This window comes from Perna viridis, chromosome 15, assembly GCF_037379345.1.
Source record: "Perna viridis isolate PV_CMFRI_1.1 ecotype Kerala chromosome 15, ASM3737934v1, whole genome shotgun sequence".
NCBI classification, from domain to species: Eukaryota; Metazoa; Mollusca; class Bivalvia; order Mytilida; family Mytilidae; genus Perna; species Perna viridis.
In genome coordinates this window covers 5,243,843-5,258,661 of record NC_142459.1, presented here as the reverse complement: position 1 = coordinate 5,258,661, position 14,819 = coordinate 5,243,843, and the positions used below count along the sequence as shown (strand labels likewise).

The 14,819-nt window shown below is 35.8% G+C and overlaps 2 pseudogenes; one reads left to right on the top strand and one right to left on the bottom strand.

Annotated features, from left to right (window-relative positions):
* The first annotated feature begins 5,453 nt into the window (after positions 1 to 5,453).
* Positions 5,454 to 6,388, top strand: LOC148596673 (uncharacterized; annotated as a pseudogene).
* Positions 6,389 to 9,702: 3,314 nt separating this feature from the next.
* Positions 9,703 to 13,615, bottom strand: LOC148596672 (uncharacterized; annotated as a pseudogene).
* Between the last annotated feature and the right edge of the window lie 1,204 nt (positions 13,616 to 14,819).

The following is a 14,819-nucleotide window of genomic DNA, read 5'->3' as shown; positions in this document are numbered from 1 at the left end:
GTTTTGGGCAAAAAACATGGGTCGGGCACAAAATTCGCACGATGAAGTCGTCTCCTTTGGCATTATGGACATCAAGTCAACTCCAAGCCCCTGTAGGACTGACCAACGAAGATGTTCTACATGACTATGGTATGGAGGGTTTTGTTGAAGGCGACGTAGGTGACAATGAACGACCTGTTTTTCGACCACTTCAAATAGTTATTAGTGAACACTGTAGGTATTTATTAGACAGATCAGTTGATAGAACAACCACAGTACTGACAAATCTTTATTAATCTGTACTGACAATCTTTATCAAATGGTACTGAACACTGGGTTTAAACTCTATAATACATTGTCTAGTAATAGTTTCACCCCAAGTGGATGTCATTGTGCTGTAAGTTTGACTTGAGTAGTTTATTATAAATGTTTGTTTGTTTGTCTGTTGGGGTTTAACGTCCGAGCAGCAATATTTCAGCTATATTCAGACGATGAACATGAAATGGATGATAAAATGAACATGAAATGAAAAAAAAAAGGATGGGACACAATGATAATAGGGTAAACAAATTTTGGCTGCCACTAGAAAAAGGGGGATGGGTAAGGTCGGGCAATTTAGCCTCCTGTGGCGGGGCGCAAAGGTTCCTACACCTATCAAATACCACAGCAGGGTTCTTTAACGTGCGATGAACGGGACATCTTTCCCAAAACGGTGCACCACTATAGTTTGCGCTCAGGATTTCCGTATTATGGCCTGACAACCCCAGCATGTAACACGCCAGGGTTACCCCATTCATCCACTTGGGGCACACATTCCAGTTGCTCTGTGGGCAGAGCGTCTAGCCCCCGGCTAGGTTCCTGAGCACTATTTAGTCGCCTTTTACGATAAGCTTAGCGTTGCTGCAGGCCTATTCTTTTGACACCCGGACCTGCACGGGCCGTTTATTATAAAAGGGTCACAAAAAAGGGTAAAAAAGTCACCATGTAATTTGACTTTAACTAAGCATTTATTGAAGGGTAATATTTTGTTATATTTAGCTTCTAGTATTTGTGGTGAAGTTTATGGACGAAAGTGATGAGTTCTTTATATAAAAAAAGAAAAAAAATAATCGTGCATTTTATTGATATTTTTCTGCCATTGCCACTGGCAGACGGATTATAAAAAAATACATATACGAAATACAGGTCGATGAACCGGGTGGCTTCCTCTAGAATCGAGGTTCCCTTGTTATGATTACTCTTTCATAACCGTGATGACCCGAATGTTTTCAATAAAAACAACTGATAACCCGATTAAACATCTGAAAATGCTATACATAGATATCGGGGCCCTGATAATGTATATGACCTATATAGTAAATTGTAACGCACCCTTGTGTTTGAATCGAAAACTGGATTATATTAGATAAATTCAATGCTGACCGATCATTTCGACTTTGGATGTTAACATCCCGTTCTCATACAATAAAAAAATACACACACAAAGACATGTGCATGATATTTTTAAGAGGTTCATTTTAGCGATCTTTGGGTCGTTTATGATATTGACCATGGAACCAGATTGAACAACTGACTGACTGAATATTTATAGATATCAGGGCCCTGCTAATGTGTATTATCAATCCCATCTGCCTGAATTTCACGTGAACTTTCCGTTCTCATACATGCAAGAAACACACGTAGAACACACGTGTATGGAATTTAGGAGGTACATTTTATCTTGCATGAAGCTATAACAATGACGCTATGACTGTAAAGACGGCACCGAACTGCAGCATAACGTGGTGTAGTAATATATAATTATGCAAATCATATACGAATATAAAGTACTGAAAGTACGACTGCAAAAAGTCGCTAACAATATTAGCGAATTAAAAATGAATTGCTGTGAACATTTTAAATTTCATTTGAACCATATAAAATTCGATTTATTAATGAAGAAATTAAATAAAAAATTTAATTGTTTTACAATGTACAAAAAGAAAGTAATGCTAGTATAATAATGTTTCCCTGAAAACTCGTTTGAGCTACTGAGTACTCGACGACAAAGTCTGGCTAGGGCTACTGAAACTTGTTCATTTGAATTAATGGACAAAATGTTATTATCGTATAAAGATTTTGCCGACCACAACATATTTAATCATCGAATAAAATACCAACAAAATTCAATTAAAGGTGAAAGAAGTTTTGATTTTAAGGGTGCACATCAAAGGCCTTTGACTTTGATCCCTATACTGGAAAACCGTAATTTATGAGATATCTAACCTGCCCGAAAAAAAAAATGGAATTTTTTATCATTTAATAAAAACTTCAAAATAAAATATTGTTTCCGGTCCATTATTTATCAATTGTTCAAGTTAAATAACCATCAAAATCAACCTCAACATTGCTTACTTGGTTGATTGGCACATTGTGGTACAAAACTGAGGTTTTGTATGAGAGCTATAACAGGTTTCAACAATTGGAAGTTCTTATTAGATATATGTTGCGCTTATCAATTTATAAGCAAAACCACAAAACACAACATTTTTGCCATGTAAGGGCAATAAGTAGTCGCCCTTAAACTTGATTGTTTAGTATTTTTGACATCCTATGGTAGAAATTTCATGAACACGATTAACCCAGCGAACAGTCCCTGCTTTGACCTAGTTCGACATGCTAGGCCGGATTGCTATTGTGCTAGCTAATAGAAGGAACAGTATGCAGGGACGCATGCTACTGTACTCGGTCACATTCTTATCCTGTCTTCACGTATCCCCTTAAATACCGTATACTTAGAGGAAAAGCAGTGACTGCCAATTTTAAAGTCTTAGGTGTGACTCGGCCGAGTATCGAATACAAACCCTCCATCAATACAGTTAATCAGACTGCCCAGAGACCACTGAGATGGTTCCCTAAAATGAGATACCTTTACGGCGATCCTCAAGCTAAAGAAGTCAAATTTATTTTCCAGTATCTCTTCTAGTTTTTGAGATATGTGTAGAAAGTAGATATAGGTAATTTGACCGCTATGGTCTATAAAGAGCAATGGTGGCTGCTTTTTTCAATTATTGATAATTTGGTTATAAAAGTTCTTTTTTTTTCCGAATTTCTTGGTCCAAAATATAGTATCCAAAATGATTGGGATCATAACCCCCAAAATCAATAGCACCTTTCTTTTGGGTTATGGAACCTTGTTAAACTTTCTTCAGATCCACTGACAAATATTGGAGATATGGAACAAAACAAAGCAACTACATGAGACAACAGCACCATTACATATCTTTATTTGACGGAAAATTTCTTTCGGTCGTATAAACAGTAAGACCATTTATTTAGGAATGAACTCTATTCTTCAAAAGTACAAAAGTTATCAAATGAAAAAAATCTTGTCAGATACAGTGCATATTAGGCTCAATTTTGGAATTGAATTAGGTTGAAAATAGCTCTCAATCAATCACATTATGTCTTTCTAAACTGCTGTATCACTTGTGTCCATAGTATGTGTTTGAAAAAGCCAAATCATAAGTTTCAAAAAGTGCGGCGTCCTCTGGTAGGCTGGTTAAAGATGATGGGCTTGGTAATGTCATCCTGCTAATGCATGTGTTTGCAACAGGAAGGAAGGATTCAGCACACTCAACAAATGTTAAAGAAGGTAGAATTTTGAATCCTTGTAATGGCTCTTCATCTGTAGCAGTACGACTAAGTACCCCTTCTTCCAGCTGCACAAGTAAAAAAAACACTGTTAGTTACATGTAAAACAATTTTGTCATTCCCGTAGAACTGTGAGGAGGGTAAACTTTCCTGTAAAGTAGTTGCAGCGAAGATATTTTGTTTCATTGGCTGTGCACAGTTAACTATTATTTCATAACAAATTGTGCATCTATTTTAACATTACCAAGGAACCGATGCAGGTGAACAGAGTGTGACATCTCTTTGCATTGTTTTGGTACAATGTAAGTAAATCTACAAATTTACGTATTTAGTCATAATTGTTAGGATGTTGTAGAGTATCCACTAGAATATAATGCATAATGGATTTATTGCATAGCCATCTTTTCCAAACTAAATATCTAAATATTGAATGATTTAAAAGAACTTAGCGGGGCCCATCATGCTTCAACCGCAGCATATAATATTCTCTTCACTTGAGGCAATCCCGGACTTAATATTAGTTTGTGACATACTTAGGCCTAGGAAATCGGATTAAAAAATATAGCCGACGCAGTAAAATTTGTTATTTTCACGTATAATTTTCTACATTTCATTCAGAAAATAACACATGACACGAAATATCAATTTCCGGTACAGTTTTTTTTTCGAACGCCACTAAATTATCAGTATTTGGCCAATTGGGAAATATAATTGCGCTTAGATGACTTGCGTTTCCATGGAAGAGTGTTTTTAAGGTCAAAAGGTAAAAAGCAAAACTACAACAACTGCTTTGGAAAGATCGAAATCGGAACAAGAACTAAAAGTTGATTTTTGGAGTGTGGCCTCTTGGAACTGGAAAACCGAAGATATCTGAAATCTGACCGAATAATGCAGGCGGACATTTTCACAAGGAGTCCAATAAGGAAAAAAAAATCAATATCGGACTTAAAATTAACAGTTTTTTTCGACATGGCCCAATTTCGAACCCTTTTAACTCCAAAACTGCTAAAGATAAGAAAACACCGTAAAAAAAGCTTAAAAAAAACAGAGTTTTAAAAAAGGAACACACTGAGATCTGAATAATAACTAGGAAGACCCTAAAGAGCCTGAATTGCTCAGCCGACTCTTAAACAACCTTCAATTTAAAGGAACAGCGGCTTTTTGAAGGATATGTAGCTTCATACTCAAAGAGAAAAGTACATGAATTTTTAACTGAATTGTTTTGTCGTCAACTTCAAACATCTCACATCAAAATCACCATTGCGCCGTGATGAGTATAATCATTAGATTACAAACTCAAAACGTATAAAAAATATGTTCATTTTTACAAAACGTAAAGTTAGCTTCTGATAACGTTAAGGTTTATTCACTCAAAATGAATTAATTATACAACTGGTAAATTTAAGTAGCTGTCAGTCAGTGAAGAGCTAAATTCGACAAAGTCGTAGATTTAATATGTTTGGTAAATGTACTTTGATTTATTCTTATGAGCCGTGATGTTATTTAAGGAATACTAGAGGCACAGGACATATATAAAAAGGTACGTCGCCATGGTGCAATCCTCGGTTTATTTGAGTGGAACTGTCGTCTAAACCACAGAGAGGGGGAAGGGGTGTTGTATGTGCTGTTTTACTTTTTTCTTGTTCAGGCTTTTCACGTGAAAGTCCGTAATATTCAAATTAATATTCTCTCTTTATACGAATATATTTTCCCAATTCAAATTATTTAGTTTGAACAACATGGAGCGCGTTTTGGAGAAATTTGATATGTGTCAATTGATACAGAAATTTGAGAAAATAACCTCGGATATGATATGAATGCTCAGAGTACGGTGTATCGGAATGAAATTAATATTAAATGAATTTTCTGATATTCAGGATAATGCATTAGATGTCATAATGAACGACATTATGTCATCTTATCCAAACTGTGGTGAAAAATATTAAGATAGATGTTAAGTCTCAAAGGTGTAAAAATACCTCGATGGCGACTCAGAGATAGTATTCATCGGTTGGATAATCAGAGTGTTTTCGAAAGACGGAAAAATAGACTGAAATGAAGAATATACAATGTGAGTGGGGCTAATCACCTATGCCATATAGGCACAAACCACAAACTCATTAAATGGCATTTTGTGGTAGTAGGAGGAATTGATGGTTTTAGTCGAATGATAACATTCTTAAAATGTACAGACAACAATACATTTGACACAATCATAGAATGCGTTCTTGCTGGCGTTAATCAATTTGAGTTACCTTTTCGCACAAGATCAAACAATGGCAAAGAACACGTCAGAGTAGCTGACTATATGATCCTTAAACGGGGACCTTCGGGAATGATAACGGGTAAGAGTACACGTAACCGGGGACCTTCGGGAATGATAACGGGTAAGAGAACACGTAACCGGGGACCTTCGGGAATGATAACGGGTAAGAGTACACGTAATCGGGGACCTTCGGGAATGATAACGGGTAAGAGAACACATAACCAAAGAATCGAACGGTTGTGGAGGGACGTTTATGAAGGAGTTTTGTCTTTTTTCTATAATTTGTTTTGTTTCACGGGAGATGAAGGTATTTTGGATCCTTTAAATGATACACATTTATCAGATCTTCATTATGTGTACCTTGATGAAATTAACAGGCGTTTATCGTTTTGGGCAAAAAACTTGGGTCGGGCACCAAATTCGCACGATGAAGTCGTCTCCTTTGGCATTATGGACATCAAGTCAACTCCAAGCCCCTGTAGGACTGACCAACGAAGATGTTCTACATGACTATGGTATGGGGGGTTTTGTTGAAGGCGACGTAGGTGACAATGAACGACCTGTTTTTCGACCATTTCAAATAGTTATTAGTGAACACTGTAGGTATTTATTAGACAGATCAGTTGATAGAACAACCACAGTACTGACAAATCTTTATTAATCTGTACTGACAATCTTTATCAAATGGTACTGAACACTGGGTTTAAACTCTATAATACATTGTCTAGTAATAGTTTTACCCAAAGTGGATGTCATTGTGCTGTAAGTTTGACTTGAGTAGTTTATTATAAATGTTTGTTTGTTTGTCTGTTGGGGTTTAACGTCCGAGCAGCAATATTTCAGCTATATTCAGACGATGAACATGAAATGGATGATAAAATGAACATGAAATGAAAAAAAAAGGATGGGACACAATGATAATAGGGTAAACAAATTTTGGCTGCCACTAGAAAAAGGGGGATGGGTAAGGTCGGGCAATTTAGCCTCCTGTGGCGGGGCGCAAAGGTTCCTATACCTATCAAATACCACAGCAGGGTTCTTTAACGTGCGATGAACAGGACATCTTTCCCAACACGGTGCACCACTATAGTTTGCGCTCAGGATTTCCGTATTATGGCCTGACAACCCCAGCATGTAACACGCCAGGGTTACCCCATTCATCCACCTGGGGCACACATTCCAGTTGCTCTGTGGGCAGAGCGTCTAGCCCCCGGCTAGGTTCCTGAGCACTATTTAGTCGCCTTTTACGATAAGCTTAGCGTTGCTGCAGGCCTATTCTTTTGACACCCGGACCTGCACGGGCCGTTTATTATAAAAGGGTCACAAAAAAGGGTAAAAAAATCACCATGTAATTTGACTTTAACTAAGCATTTATTGAAGGGTAATATTTTGTTATATTTAGCTTCTAGTATTTGTGGTGAAGTTTATGGACGAAAGTGATGAGTTCTTTATATAAAAAAAGAAAAAAAATAATCGTGCATTTTATTGATATTTTTCTGCCATTGCCACTGGCAGACGGATTATAAAAAAATACATATACGAAATACAGGTCGATGAACCGGGTGGCTTCCTCTAGAATCGAGGTTCCCTTGTTATGATTACTCTTTCATAACCGTGATGACCCGAATGTTTTCAATAAAAACAACTGATAACCCGATTAAACATCTGAAAATGCTATACATAGATATCGGGGCCCTGATAATGTATATGACCTATATAGTAAATTGTAACGCACCCTTGTGTTTGAATCGAAAACTGGATTATATTAGATAAATTCAATGCTGACCGATCATTTCGACTTTGGATGTTAACATCCCGTTCTCATACAATAAAAAAATACACACACAAAGACATGTGCATGATATTTTTAAGAGGTTCATTTTAGCGATCTTTGGGTCGTTTATGATATTGACCATGGAACCAGATTGAACAACTGACAATGAATATTTATAGATATCAGGGCCCTGCTAATGTGTATTATCAATCCCATCTGCCTGAATTTCAGGTGAACTTTCCGTTCTCATACATGCAAGAAACACACGTAGAACACACGTGTATGGAATTTAGGAGGTACATTTTATCTTGCATGAAGCTATAACAATGACGCTATGACTGTAAAGACGGCACCGAACTGCAGCATAACGTGGTGTAGTAATATATAATTATGCAAATCATATACGAATATAAAGTACTGAAAGTACGACTGCAAAAAGTCGCTAACAATATTAGCGAATTAAAAATGAATTGCTGTGAACATTTTAAATTTCATTTGGACCATATAAAATTCGATTTATTAATGAAGACATTAAATAAAAAATTTAATTGTTTTACAATGTACAAAAAGAAAGTAATGCTAGTATAATAATGTTTCCCTGAAAACTCGTTTGAGCTACTGAGTACTCGACGACAAAGTCTGGCTAGGGCTACTGAAACTTGTTCATTTGAATTAATGGACAAAATGTTATTATCTTATAAAGATTTTGCCGACCACAACATATTTAATCATCGAATAAAATACCAACACAATTCAATTAAAGGTGAAAGAAGTTTTGATTTTAAGGGTGCACATCAAAGGCCTTTGACTTTGATCCCTATACTGGAAAACCGTAATTTATGAGATATCTAACCTGCCCGAAAAAAAAATGGAATTTTTTATCATTTAATAAAAACTTCAAAATAAAATATTGTTTCCGGTCCATTATTTATCAATTGTTCAAGTTAAATAACCATCAAAATCAACCTCAACATTGCTTACTTGGTTGATTGGCACATTGTGGTACAAAACTGAGGTTTTGTATGAGAGCTATAACAGGTTTCAACAATTGGAAGTTCTTATTAGATATATGTTGCGCTTATCAATTTATAAGCAAAACCACAAAACACAACATTTTTGCCATGTAAGGGCAATAAGTAGTCGCCCTTAAACTTGATTGTTTAGTATTTTTGACATCCTATGGTAGAAATTTCATGAACACGATTAACCCAGCGAACAGTCCCTGCTTTGACCTAGTTCGACATGCTAGGCCGGATTGCTATTGTGCTAGCTAATAGAAGGAACAGTATGCAGGGACGCATGCTACTGTACTCGGTCACATTCTTATCCTGTCTTCACGTATCTCCTTAAATACCGTATACTTAGAGGAAAAGCAGTGACTGCCAATTTTAAAGTCTTAGGTGTGACTCGGCCGAGTATCGAATACAAACCCTCCATCAATACAGTTAATCAGACTGCCCAGAGACCACTGAGATGGTTCCCTAAAATGAGATACCTTTACGGCGATCCTCAAGCTAAAGAAGTCAAATTTATTTTCCAGTATCTCTTCTAGTTTTTGAGATATGTGTAGAAAGTAGATATAGGTAATTTGACCGCTAAGGTCTATAAAGAGCAATGGTGGCTGCTTTTTTCAATTATTGATAATTTGGTTATAAAAGTTCTTTTTTTTTCGAATTTCTTGGTCCAAAATATAGTATCCAAAATGATTGGGATCATAACCCCCAAAATCAATAGCACCTTTCTTTTGGGTTATGGAACCTTGTTAAACTTTCTTCAGATCCACTGACAAATATTGGAGATATGGAACAAAACAAAGCAACTACATGAGACAACAGCACCATTACATATCTTTATTTGACGGAAAATTTCTTTCGGTCGTATAAACAGTAAGACCATTTATTTAGGAATGAACTCTATTCTTCAAAAGTACAAAAGTTATCAAATGAAAAAAATCTTGTCAGATACAGTGCATATTAGGCTCAATTTTGGAATTGAATTAGGTTGAAAATAGCTCTCAATCAATCACATTATGTCTTTCTAAACTGCTGTATCACTTGTGTCCATAGTATGTGTTTGAAAAAGCCAAATCATAAGTTTCAAAAAGTGCGGCGTCCTCTGGTAGGCTGGTTAAAGATGATGGGCTTGGTAATGTCATCCTGCTAATGCATGTGTTTGCAACAGGAAGGAAGGACTCAGCACACTCAACAAATGTTAAAGAAGGTAGAATTTTGAATCCTTGTAATGGCTCTTCATCTGTAGCAGTACGACTAAGTACCCCTTCTTCCAGCTGCACAAGTAAAAAAAAAACACTGTTAGTTACATGTAAAACAATTTTGTCATTCCCGTAGAACTGTGAGGAGGGTAAACTTTCCTGTAAAGTAGTTGCAGCGAAGATATTTTGTTTTATTGGCTGTGCACAGTTAACTATTATTTCATAACAAATTGTGCATCTATTTTAACATTACCAAGGAACCGATGCAGGTGAACAGAGTGTGACATCTCTTTGCATTGTTTTGGTACAATGTAAGTAAATCTACAAATTTACGTATTTAGTCATAATTGTTAGGATGTTGTAGAGTATCCACTAGAATATAATGCATAATGGATTTATTGCATAGCCATCTTTGCCAAACTAAATATTGAATGATTTAAAAGAACTTAGCGGGGCCCATCATGCTTCAACCACAGCATATAATATTCTCTTCACTTGAGGCAATCCCGGACTTAATATTAGTTTGTGACATACTTAGGCCTAGGAAATCGAATTAAAAAATATAGCCGACGCAGTAAAATTTGTTATTTTCACGTATAATTTTCTACATTTCATTCAGAAAATAACACATGACACGAAATATCAATTTCCGGTACAGTTTTTTTTTCGAACGCCACTAAATTATCAGTATTTGGCCAACTGGGAAATATAATTGCGCTTAGATGACTTGCGTTTCCATGGAAGAGTGTTTTTAAGGTCAAAAGGTAAAAAGCAAAACTACATCAACTGCTTTGGAAAGATCGAAATCGGAACAAGAACTAAAAGTTGATTTTTGGAGTGTGGCCTCTTGGAACTGGAAAACCGAAGATATCTGAAATCTGACCGAATAATGCAGGCGGACATTTTCACAAGGAGTCCAATAAGGAAAAAAAAATCAATATCGGACTTAAAATTAACAGTTTTTTTCGACATGGCCCAATTTCGAACCCTTTTAACTCCAAAACTGCTAAAGATAAGAAAACACCGTAAAAAAAGCTTAAAAAAACAGAGTTTTAAAAAAGGAACACACTGAGATCTGAATAATAACTGGGAAGACCCTAAAGAGCCTGAATTGCTCAACCGACTCTTAAACAACCTTCAATTTAAAGGAACAGCGGCTTTTTGAAGGATCAAATATCTTCTCATCAGTTCTATGCAGAACACCCTAAGGAACATTCATACCAAGTTTAGTTCTATTTGGTCTAGTAATGCAGTTAGAGGAGAGGTTTTAAAACTTGTTAACAGGTTGGAGATTTTTATTTATTGATGATGCCTACCTTAAAAATTCCAAGACTATCCATCCCTTTCCATAAATTCACCAAACAGCTGGAAGAGGTATTTTCAAAAGAAACTAACTTCTCAATATATTTAGCATCCAAAAACTGTTGAATTTTTCCATTTGGAGAATACCTAGAGCTAAAATAAAATGCAAACATCAAACTTTATGTTCATACCTATGTAATGTACAATGAACAAAAATTCATTACCATCACTTTTGATATTAAACAATAACGTGAAATACCCTTTCCACCCCAAAAGTTGTTCCCATCCTACTAAGGTCAATGGAGTTAGTTCATTCTGTTTTTCTCTCGCCGTTAGTTATCTAACTAGTCATACCCTCAACCAAGCCCTTTTGACTACCCTGTCTAGTAGAATCATTTTACTCAGATTTTAAATTCAAAATAATGTCACATTCAAATAGCGAGTGTGGTCTGAAAAATTCCCAACGATGTTAGAACTGTCAAATTTGCGAAGCAAATTTTTGGTCGTTCCCTCCGCGGGACGCGAACTCGTACCGCTGTGACATCTATCATTTTTCAGACCTTATATATATATACATATAATTTTTAGAATGTGGATCAGTTGCATCAGTTTGACATGCTATGATTTGCCATAGGTTACGTGTAAACCATTCTGGCCATCTGTGGAGAACTATTTTGTTTCTTGACTTCGTACATATCACAAATTAGACACCTGGTTAGAAGTCAATGTTTTATAAAATTTATACATTTAACTACTAAGTTTACATAAAAATTAACGCTATTAAAACTCAAATTAGAAACATACAACATACCGATTCAAACAATACAGTTGTGTCTACAAGACAAGCATTGTCCTAATTTTACCTTAGCCATCAATGTGCAAAAGGAGCAATGTACATGTATATTACAGTGGCTTAAGAAGCAGCCAATTTGTTTGTTACATCCAAAAGATGAGCCATTCTTCACAGTAAATGTGTTAAATTTATTTTTTACCAAGTTACGCATGCATGACCAACTTCAGGACAATTTACAAGTGTCCATAATCCATTTGCGGTTCATAAACGTGAACTTTCCCTAAGTTTGTTATTTTTCCTAACTTGGTCGAAAGTGAAAAACTGAAAACAATCCTATATAAATGCACATTAAGATAAACACAAAATTTCATCAAAACAGTACGAATATGCAAAATAACTGTTAAAGGGTTAAACTACATGTTGTATATATCCTTTCAATACTGCGATAAGGGCATACACAATACTATCAATTAGACCCAACTCAAACCAACCACTAAAGCAAACCTTGACAGGACAATTGCATATAATGTCCGTGTATTTCAGAGCACAAAACAATTATAAGGATATACTTACCAAATATTTTTCCCACAGTGACATATTCGTCAGTCAGCAATTCCCTCAAACCAAAGTCAAAATACTTCTTTTTGATTTCTTGTAGTACAAGTCTGAAAAACTCTTTCCTTGGCCCTCCTACATTTATTGCAAGCTATAAAAGATAACAGTTACATATGCTTGCATGTACTTTATTACTTGAGGTAATTTTATGGATTTTCGTAATTGTCAAGGAAATAACATGCATGCATGATACTGGACCAATTCCACACAAGATATGGAGCCTCAATCTGAAAAGAGGAAACATTAAAATTGTGTGATAAATTGATCATTACGTAGATTATTCATGTGCAAATATGGAAAAAAATCTCCAAGTAACTTAAATGAAAGTACTTAAAAGGAAAAGTGTTAAACACATATCAGTCACCGATGGATATAGTGATAATAATTACAAATGTAGAAAATGTGACAGTGATTTGGAGATACATGTATGTACGTAAATATATGCTTATGAAAGGTGCTAAATGGTAGAAAAGTTAAAAAAACAATTGTCAAATGAAAAGTTAAGATCTGTTATACCATGGGCCATAAATAATTCAATTACTGACTCTATAAGCATTTGTATTCACCGACTTCATAATATTTTTTTAAATCCATGATGAATTTGCCTTTATCTTTTCCTTTATTTCCAAATCAAAATAAAAACAAAAACAAGTTTAAAACTTATCTGACGTTGATAAAAGGAACGGAAATGCTTACTCTTAGTATCATCTCATTTATCATTAGTTTTTACGAAAAAAAAGAATTTCATAAACATTGTACCTCTCCATAGAATCCAACTTCCAAAGTTACTCTCAAATGTTCAATAGTCTCTATCTATTCGAAGGCTGTTGCAATAATATTATCCCGGTCGATTCTTATGAAATTTGTGTCTCCTTTTAACTCCTCCGATAGTGATTGCACCTCCAAAGGCCTCCCAGTGACAATTTTCAATTGCAGTTTCTTTAATATTTCAATAGGATCATTAATGCTTTCATTGGTGCAATAGTCAATACATTCTTGTACAACAACGTTGACGTTATTAGCGGATTCATGTGAAGACATTTGCTCGTCAGCAATAGAAGAGAAAAATGGAGTTGGTAGCGATGGGGAATTTGTAATAACCTCTAGAAACCCCAGATCAGGGAGCTCTGGATAACTTAAAATTAGACTGTTCACTAGACAATATAGGAACAGGTTATAGTTTCGTTCGTGATTTCTTCTTTTTCAGAAGGGCACTTTACTTCTTGTGTGCACATTTCTACTTGTGTTCGAAGAGCGCGTATTTCAAACTCTACATCACAAAACTGGCATTTCTCTTTTCTTATCACCAGGCATTTGTCGTTGTCATCAGTATCTGGTAGAGTACTGAAATTATTTTGCACAGGCCTTATATATAGTTTCCTCTGAGCACTTATTATATCCCTTTTTTTTACTGATCAATTTCAATGTAGAACTGCTAATGTCCTACAGTTTTGAGATATTCGTAAGAGCTCGAATCCACCTGCAAGTTTCAGTTTTGGAAACCCTTCGGTATCATCATTTATTTTGGTGTCTGATGCCAATTTATGGGTGGCAGTTTCCTCGTCGTCATCGTAATTCAATGTAATTTTATTCACTTCAAAACCAGTGCGGTTCAAGATTTCTTTTTCTTGAGTAGATGGTACACATAAAGCATCTGTGTTTGCTAAACATACAAAATTAGCAGTCCATGTACGTCCCCGACCTACCTGTGCCTGCATTGCACGCTTTTTACCTCTGGTATTATATGGCTGGAAAATTCTATTTCTTATTTGGGAGACGCTGGTTCGCGTCGTGCTGAATGAATTTGTGCGAGCTGGAGTCCCCTGAGGAAAATTGTCCCTTTCTTTGCCAGAATTTTCATTGTTGAAACCCCCTGTGTTCAAAAGCTCCTTTATTTTCTTCCGAAAATGAAATCTGTTCCTCATGGTTTAAAGCCCAGGCCTGGCTAATTCAGTATCTGAAATGCTTCATCAACCCTTTCTTTCTCAAACTTTTTGTTAAATGCTGCTTGCCCTATTTCTGCAAGCACACCTTTTATTATTTCATTAGCCATTTTTTCCAGGGTGTACACTTGTGCGGAATGAGATCGATGGTCGATTTCGCGCCAAAAACAAAATCACGAAGAGTGGGAACTACTTGATCGATTTGCTTAACATCATAAAGTAGTGACTTTACAACGTATACTATTGGCGTGTCGCAACACAATGTCTATTTAACAAAATAGCAATACAACTCATAATGCCGC